The following is an 8,862-nucleotide window of genomic DNA, read 5'->3' as shown; positions in this document are numbered from 1 at the left end:
TTCCTTCCTTCCTTCCTTCCTTCCTTCCTTCCTTCCTTCCTTCCTTCCTTCCTTCCTTCCTTCCTTCCTTCCTTCCTTCCTTCCTTCCTCTCTCCGAGGCAGCAGCAGCTGCAGGATTGTCCCATGTAGCTGCGGGGTCCTGGCCCTCCGCGTGCCCGTTTGCAGGACTGAGCACCGGTGCTGGACGCGGCTGCTGCGGAGCTGAGCGCCGAACCCATCACAGTCTGCAGAATCCGCCCTTTTCCCGGCTCTCCCRCTCCGGGCTGCGGTGACAGCGCTGCGCCGAGCACCAGGGCGCCAGCACCGGCTGCGCGGGCGGGCGGCAGGGCAATCGTTTAAAGCTTTCATGTTTAGGGAGCAATTAATTATCCAAACCCCCAGTTTTGGAGAAGAAGATATTTAATCTCTTCTAATCCCCCGGGGCTCGGACCTCTGACCCGGAGGCGCGACCCCGGGCTCGGCGTTGTGCCTCCCCTGGGCCTCGCCGAGCGCAGGAGGCTCCTTTCGGAAGCAGCGTGTCCATAAATCCTCGCGGGCGCCGCCGCGGGGCTGCCGGCGCTGGGCAGGCTCTGAAACGGGGCCATGCGGAGCCGGGAAGGGGAGCGATGCCAACATGGATGGAGACGTCCCTGATGGGGGCTCCAGGCTGCGAACCCCTTTGTGCTCCTTGCAAACACCCCATGTTCTTCGCACGAGCACAGCCCCCCGGAGCGGGACCCCCGTCCCCCCCTGTGGCGGGACGATGCCCAGGTGGATGTTGGGCTCCCTTGGAGCCGCGGGAAGCGCTCGTGTGCCACGCCGTGTAGGAAACCGCCCCCGGCACGGCCGGGGCTCTGCTGTGCGCTCGGCTTCCAATTTTCCGGGCAAGGCTTCCCCCGGGAATACRCACGCCTGACCCTAAACTTTGCCCATTTTCCAAGCCAATGCACTTGATGGGAACTCATCTCGCGGCGCACGCGGTGATTACACACGCCGGGGGTCTGCGGCTCGGGAGCTGCTGCCAATTTGGAGTTGCTTGAATTCATTTTGCTTATGGGGCTTTTAGAAGATGGGCTTTGGTTTTCTGCTGCGGGTTTCATTTGAGGGTTTTCACCTCTTGCAGCTCCCCAGACATGAGTAGGGGTTGCCCAGTGCGAGAGCTCGGCGGCGCAGACCTGCACACGTGTTTCCTTCGCGCTGAGCTGTGCGCTGGCACTGCCGCTTAGCTCCTCCAGCTCCTGCTCCGCGCCTGGCCTTGCAAGCTGAGGGGACCAGACTTAGGTCGGATTTCTTTAGATCTAGATCTTTAGATCTTATGGGACACAATACTTATTTCTTATGGGATACTGCAAAAAAAAAAAAAAAGCAAGATGACAGACTTTATTAAGCCAGTCTAAAGGAGCTGGCTCCTCAGTTCCTCTCTCTTCGCGAAATGAAAGCAGAGGGTTCACAGAGGGCGGTGGGCAGAGGGGCTGAGGGCGCAGGAACCGTGCGTGGATCCTCCTGCCTTCCCGGAGCAGCGGGACCCCGAGCAGGGGGGTCCGRACAGGGCGCGCGGGGCCGTGCCGGCTCCGCTGCCTCTCCCTGCTCCGTCCGCTGCCCGCGGCTCCCGCTCCCACAGCAGCCTCCCGCACGGAGCCCCCGGGCACGGAGCGCCCCGGGAGCGCGGAGCTGCTCGTGCGTTTGCAGCTGCTCCTTTGGTTATCCCGGATATCCCAGCAAGTGCTTTTCCCTTTCTCTTGGATGGAATTATATTCATCCTGCAATTCTCTCTCTGAGCAGCAAAAGGAGATTCTGCGGAAGGAAATATTCACAGCTCGCTTAAGGAGAAATCCTCACCCCCGTCGCCAGGGTCATTAGCATGAATTAGCATGGATTTGCATGGCCTCACCTCCTCCCCACTGCCTCGCGCACGGCTCACATTGATGTGGTGGCATTTGCAGAGCTTCCTAGCAGCAAAATGTTTAAATGTCAGGCAAAACTGTGCAGGCAGGTAGAAAAAACCCGGATACATGATACAGACACTGTTGGCCTTTCGGAAAACATGTTTTTCTGGCAAGCTTGCAGGGCGCGCTGGACGCAGCCCCGTGCTGCGGTTCTGCCCGTCACTCCCAAGGGATCGAGCTCCTCGCTAGCGGCTCCCTAAGCAGCGAGGGGGCTGCACGAACCATGCGGGCCACGGGAAGGGAGCCTGGGGGACCGGCAACAGCCCTGTCTGGTGCTGGCGATGGCCCTGGCGGGATGCTCGGGTCCCACCACGCGGGATGGTGGGATCCCACCATGCGGGATGCTCAGGTCCCACCACGCGGGATGCTCAGGTCCCACCACGCGGGATGCTCAGGTCCCACCACCCGGGCTGCTCGGCTCTCGGCGCTGGTTCTCCGTACTCAGGATGCTCAGATCTCACCACTGGGTCTCAGTACTCAGCCTGCTCACCGTCCCCCATGACGCCGCTCGAGCAGCCCCAAGGGAACCCACAGGACACTCTCCTTGGGGTCCTGTCCCCGATCATCGCGTGGGAGCAGGAGGAGACCCCAGCTCGTCCCCGGGCGCCGCGGTGCTCCCCGCGTGGGCAGGTGCAATCAGTGCAATCGATGGCTCTGGGCTGCGGGGCCGGGCGGAGGCTGCGGCCCCCGGATGGATGGAGGGTGCAGAGGGACCTCAGCGGTCAGGGGTGACCATCACCTCGGGCGCAAGCTGCCACTTCACTGGATGCTGCCGCGGCCCCGTGTGGGACAGGGGGTCCCGCTCCGGCGGCACCGTGGCCGTGTCCCCCCCGGGCACCCCTGTCACTGCCGCTCGCCCAGMCCTGCTGCCCCCGGAGCCTCCCCAGGCCTCTGGCACCGTCCCCRGAGCAGCTGCCGCGTCTGGGCGGGTTGGAGGATCTCTGCGGATGGAGAAGAAGCCACCAGCTCTCTGGGCAACCTGCTCCAGCACCTGGCCGCCCTGCCAGGGCTCCCGGCATGGAGCTTCCCTCCGCTCTGTTTTCCAGACAGGACAAGGGCTGGGAGGCTCCTGGCCATGGGATCCCTGTGCTCCCCCCGCTCCAGGAGGAGCCTGGCGGCCTCGTTCTGCGCCCGGCAGCAGCTCCCAGGGCGCCCAGCAGCACCCTGCGGCGCGGGACACCCGGAGGCAGCACCCTGCGGCGCGGGACACCCGGAGGCAGCACCCTGAAGTGCGGGACACCCAGAGGCAGCACCCTGCGGAGCCGGACACCCGGAGGCAGCACCCTGCGGCGCGGGACACCCAGAGGCAGCACCCTGCGGTGTGGGACACCCGGAGGCAGCACCCTGCGGCGCGGGACACCCAGAGGCAGCACCCTGCGGTGTGGGACACCCGGAGGCAGCACCCTGCGGCGCGGGACACCCAGAGGCAGCACCCTGCGGAGCCGGACACCCGGAGGCAGCACCCTGCAGAGCTGGACACCCAGCGCCGGCCGTGCCCATCCGCACCGGGAGGCCGCAGGAGCCCCCCGGCCCAGCCGGGGCTCTTGGCTCTGCCCCGTGCTGGGAATGTCTCCTGGTGGGAGCCCGGGTGCTGCCCTGCTCCGTGTYGGGGCTGGCAGCTCTTTGCTGGGGTCAGCCCCAACACGGCAACAACCTGCTGCACAGAAGGTGTTTTYCGGAGCGGGGGAAACAAAAACAAAAGCAGAATTTGCTGAAATGATTTTGCCAAGCCTGAGGTTTTTGGCAGTGCTAACAGGGGCGTCCTGGCAGCTCCTGCTAGTCCCAATCCCACTGTCCGTGGTCGGGAAGCGGCTCAGCGCGGCCAGGGAAGGCTCTGCCATCCCGGCTGCCGTTCCGGGCACCGAGCTCGCACAGGGCTCGTGCACGGCCGACACGTCCCCAGAGGGTCTGCAGCCCGTTTCGGATCCGTTCTGTTCCCCCGTGGTGCCTTCTGCTCGCAGGGTCCCCACTCCGGCTCTTCCTTCTTCTCGGGGTGCTTGCTCCACACATTCATGGAACGACCTTTTGTTTCTGCAACACGTTCGGATCTGCACTAAGAAGGAATTTAGTTCATATCATTACGATGAATTTTAATCCACTTTCTGGCTAACCTGCAAAGTGATGATATGCAGCCCATTTTAATAACCTCTCTGTCCTTAAAGAGAAATGAGAGGAACGTCGTGCAGCTTTGAGGTGATGCTCTGCATTGCTAAACAGCTTGGCTTGATTCCATACATATATATATATTTATATATTTATATATTTACATATTTATATATCTATATATTTATATATTTATATATTTATATATTTATATATTTATATATTTATTCCATTTATTCCATATATATATATTTTTATATATACACACACACATATACATATATACATATGTGTGGGTATGCATATACACATGCAAATATATATATATATAAAACATATATATATATAGCATATATATATATAACATATATATATAATTTGCACTTCATTGCAATTCTTTGCTGTATGATCCCTGCTTCGAGATGTCACAAAATCATCCTTTGGGATCCTCCTGAAAGAGCAAGACAACTGAAAACGGGTCAAAACCGGGCTTTTCAGTGGAAAGAGCAGCCGCTGCCCCAGCGCCGCGCTCAGCGGCTCCCAGCAGCTCCCTGCCCTTCTCCCGCTGTCACCTCCCTTCCTTCCCCTTCCGCGGCCGGGAAGCTCAAGGTGACTCCGATCGGCCTCCAGCCACCAGCACCCGGACGTCACCAGGATGACTAGCAAGATGTATTTATGAACCAAGATTACCATGAAATTGGACCTAATGGCTTACTATTAATTTCAATCCTCATTGGGATCATGTGGGTTGCCAGAGAGCGCTTTATCTTTTAATAAAACCTAAATGAAAAAAAATATATCATTCATACAATTATCTGGCTGAATTTATAAAGGGTGTCAGCCCATTCCCCTCAGTTGAGCAGCGAGAAAGCTGGGGTGGGCGCAGAGCCTTACGGGGTGCTGATCACCGTGTCCCTCGATGCARAAGGTCCAGCAGGACAGCACTGAGGCGCAGTGCAGGCGCAGAGCTGTCCCTGCTCCTCGACAGGCACCGTGCTAACGCCAGGCGCCGCTCGCCCGGCTCCTCAGGTCTCCTTATCTCCCAGGAGGGCTGAGGTTGGGAGAGACCCCTGGAGATCCCCCAGCGCAGCCCCTGCTCCAGCAGGGACACCCAGAGCTCGGGGCACCCGGTCMCATCCCGGCGGGTTGGCAGATCTGCAGAGCAGGAGCCTCCGCAGCCTCCCTGGGCAGCCTGGGCCAGGGCTGGGCACCCTCACCCCAAACAAGCTCTTCCTCACGGGCACATGGAGCTGCCTGCGCTGCAACTGGCACCCACTGCCCCTTGGCCTGGCGCTGGTTACGCTCTGCTTCGGGGACAAGCRCAGACGAGGCGGGGACGCCCCTCGGCCGCCCTGCGGCAGCTCAGGGGGAATGAGCAGGGTGAGGAGCGACGATCCTGCTGGGAGAGCAGCGAGCRCGGGGAGCTGAGGGCAGGGCGGGCTGCTCCCCTAAAAAGGGGCCTGAAAGGGCTCTAAGGCCCCAAGGGGCTCTCCGTTCTCCGCGTGCTGATCCCCCAGGATCGCAGCGCCCGGGAGGCTCCCGCAGCTCCAGCTGCCGTCGCACGTATTGGCTTCCATGTGCAGGATGAGCGGAGCACACCAGCACGTCTGTAGGAAAACCAGCAGATTTCTTCTACTGTATGGAAAACTGGGAGTAGCTCCACAGGAGTGAATAAATCGCCTCTATTTAAAAACAGTTACTTCAGTAAATAAATATCCAATTCCCCAAATTTTAAGCTATTCTGGTCCATTGCAAATCAGTTTCCAATTTGCTAAAATCTGTTAAAATCACATATCCCAAATGTAACCACCCACAATGATCTTCCTGCAGATGACATTCAGCCTCTGTTTCAGAAACAAAATCAACATTCAAGGAGCCGTGCTGCTGCAGCAGAAAGTTTTACCTTTTAATTTTTCATACAGGATTAATTTTTAATTTTCAGACATCAGAGATCCGGGGAGGCTCCCCCTGAGCCCTCCTTCTCAAAGAGCTCTAGGCAACTATTGCCATCAAGTGTCAATTTATCACACTGACGGCTCCGGCCGCTGGATACACATTTTTGCGGATATTTGTATTCCGGCAGGAGCTCCATTCCCAGGGATGTGTTGGTGTCTGCTCGAGCCCAGGCCCAGTCTGTTTGCAACACGGGAGCCCCGTTCTGCGTTCACAGAACCCAGGCTCGTTCGTCCCTGCAACCAGATCCTGCCCAACAGATGCTGCTTTCAGGACTTAACCTACCACCAATTATGCCAAAAAATGTTGATTTGAAGCTGCGGTGTTAGTGGAGCAGATGTTCTTTAATTTGTGTTCCTTCCACTCGTGTTCAAACAGCTCAAACACTGGGAGAACCCGGGGAGGGGTTTAATGTGCAAAGTSGGACCATCTGGACTCCTCTATGTGGTGGACGTGGAAGCCCCAGCTGGGTCCCGGTTCCCCAACTGGGTCCTGGTGGTTTTGCAGGGCTCCGAGCAGCGATGCAGCACCAAGGAGCTCCACAGGCCGCCTGCTCCCGCTCTCCGCATCCCGAAACGCCCCCGGCTCCGGAGCAGCACCCTGGGCACCCAGCGCAGCAGGCAGGAGGTGACATCTGCTCCCGTGCGGGAGGACACACGGAGCAGCAGGAGGCAGCTCTGCCCTCCGGGGGCTGCCCGGCTCCCCTACCCAACGTGCAATGCCGTCCGAGACAGGGCGAGACGCCTAAGGAACGGGCTTGGCCGGGAATTCGCTTTTCCAAAGAGACATTCGCATGGATTCTGATACGGCTTTGGAACAGGCTTGTCCGAGAAGGTCCGAGTTGGGATGCGCTGCACTTTGAGGAGCAGTAAGGCAGGATCAACCCCGACCCAGCCCAGCRCCGCGTGCTCCTTACACGGCTCCCGACTCAGCGCACGCGGCAGGAATGTGCAAGGGCTGCAGTTCCCACGCAGACRCAGGGAGGCCCCGTCCCACACGGAGGGACCCACGTGCCCTCAGGGGACACTGGTCACTTATGGATCGGGACCGCAGGTGATGGCGCTCGGCCTCGAACGGCCCCAGCCCTGCCCCGCAGCGCCGCGAGCGGCACTGCGCCCCTCACTCCCCCTCTACACTGCGAAAACGCCCCCTGCGCCCCAGTAAACCCCAGCACGGGCTGCAGTGGTGCGAGGGGTGGAGGGCACCGGCACCGGGACCSCTGCCCGACGGCGGCCACGTCGTGTCCCTCGTGCGGCGCCGGGCGGATGGCGACGTGCCGGGGGTTGGTGCAGGACACGGCGGCACCGCAGGGCACCGCAGGGCAGCCGCCTTCCTCCGCGCTCCACCAAAGCGCCAACGCCTCCTCGCTGCAGCGCTCCTGCTCCCCGTCCTGCTCCCCGTCCCGCTCCCCGTCCCGCTCCCCGTCCCGCTCCCCGTCCCGCTCCCCGGGCGCTCCCAGGCCGCGCATCTCCAGGGCAGCGGCCAAGGGGAGACGGTCACACTCCTGAGCGCTTCCTACCGGGCTCAAGAACAGGGCCAGATATTAAATTATCAAGAAATGATGCTGCAGAAACGAAAAAAAATATTGATCGTTTTGCATCAAAATGCAATTATGCCAAATCAAAGCCAATTAACGTCCCTGAATGCAGATATACAGCAGGAAGGAAGCACATGCTCTCGCAGCTATGTATCCACACACAAATTAAACCATCTTTACATTTCATGAAGCAAAAAAAAAAAAAAAAAAAAAAAAAAAAAAAAAAAAAAAGTGCATCTAATTTTTGAAATTCTCCTGGCTTTCCTCGGTGACCTTTGGTATTTGTATGTATCGATGCTCTCTCTAAACGGCTGCACAAAAACACCTTGAAGTGTCAAGCTTTAAAAATGAGTCTTCTTTTCCCTTTCTGCCATGCAGCCTGGATTATCTTGGCCTTGTCAAAACACATTCTCTAGTTAGAGGCTGGAAATATTTCCCTCCTGGCTCCTGGGTATTGATTTCCCGGGCGGGCTCCGGCTGTCAGCGCAGGGGCAGGGCGGCGATGCCGAGGTGCTGCCGGCCGGAGCCTCCCCGTGCCCGCTGCGCCCTGCCCGGCCCAGCGCACGGACCCTCTCCTCCTCTCCCTCTCCTCTTCTTCTCTTCCTCTTCTTCTCCTCTTCTTCTCCTCTTCCTCTCCTACGCGCTGCACACCCATGCTGTATTAGTTCACTTAAACCCCTGATTCTCCAGCACAGGTTTTGCCACTTGACTATGTTCTAGCTGAAGGACACAAAAGGTAAAGATTACAGCTGTTTGTGTTAAACATTCCTAACGGCCTTAATTGCTTGCTTTGGGTTATTATTTTTTAAGCAGGAAACAGAGATGTAGCTCCTGGACTGTGATTCTCACTCTCCTGTACAGTGTACTATACAGACCACCTTAAAAATAATAATAAAAAAATCAATGCTTTTTATATTTAGAAGCCATTTTAAAAATTCATTTATTCTCTTTCGGAGGAGGGAGGATTCTGCAGGTATCATTCTTACTTTATCACGTAAAGACAGTCACCTTCTGTGAGCACTCGCACAAAAACGGCCAAGAGAAAGCTATACAAACATATACATCCATATGCTTAAATAAAATAGTATTTTATGCATTCTCTTTCACCGTGAGCATAAACATTTTCGCACTGTTAAATATTTCACAAAATTAGATATGTACGAAGAAGGAAACACAGTTACAGCAAATATTACACAGGAATACTCCTAGCTATGAAACTTTTGCCAAGGACCCATTCCAACGGCTCTCCTTGTACGCTGGTTTTGGGGATTTCTCCTGGGGATTTGCGAGCTGGCTGTGACACTTGTCGCCTCTCCCTCAAGGGCTTGAGCTCACTTTGTGCAT

Source organism: Nothoprocta perdicaria, unplaced genomic scaffold (genome assembly GCF_003342845.1).
Source record: "Nothoprocta perdicaria isolate Ctin4 unplaced genomic scaffold, notPer1 scaffold_306, whole genome shotgun sequence".
Lineage (NCBI taxonomy): Eukaryota > Metazoa > Chordata > Aves > Tinamiformes > Tinamidae > Nothoprocta > Nothoprocta perdicaria.
The sequence above is the reverse complement of the archived record's forward strand: the minus strand, read 5'-3'. Positions refer to the sequence as shown.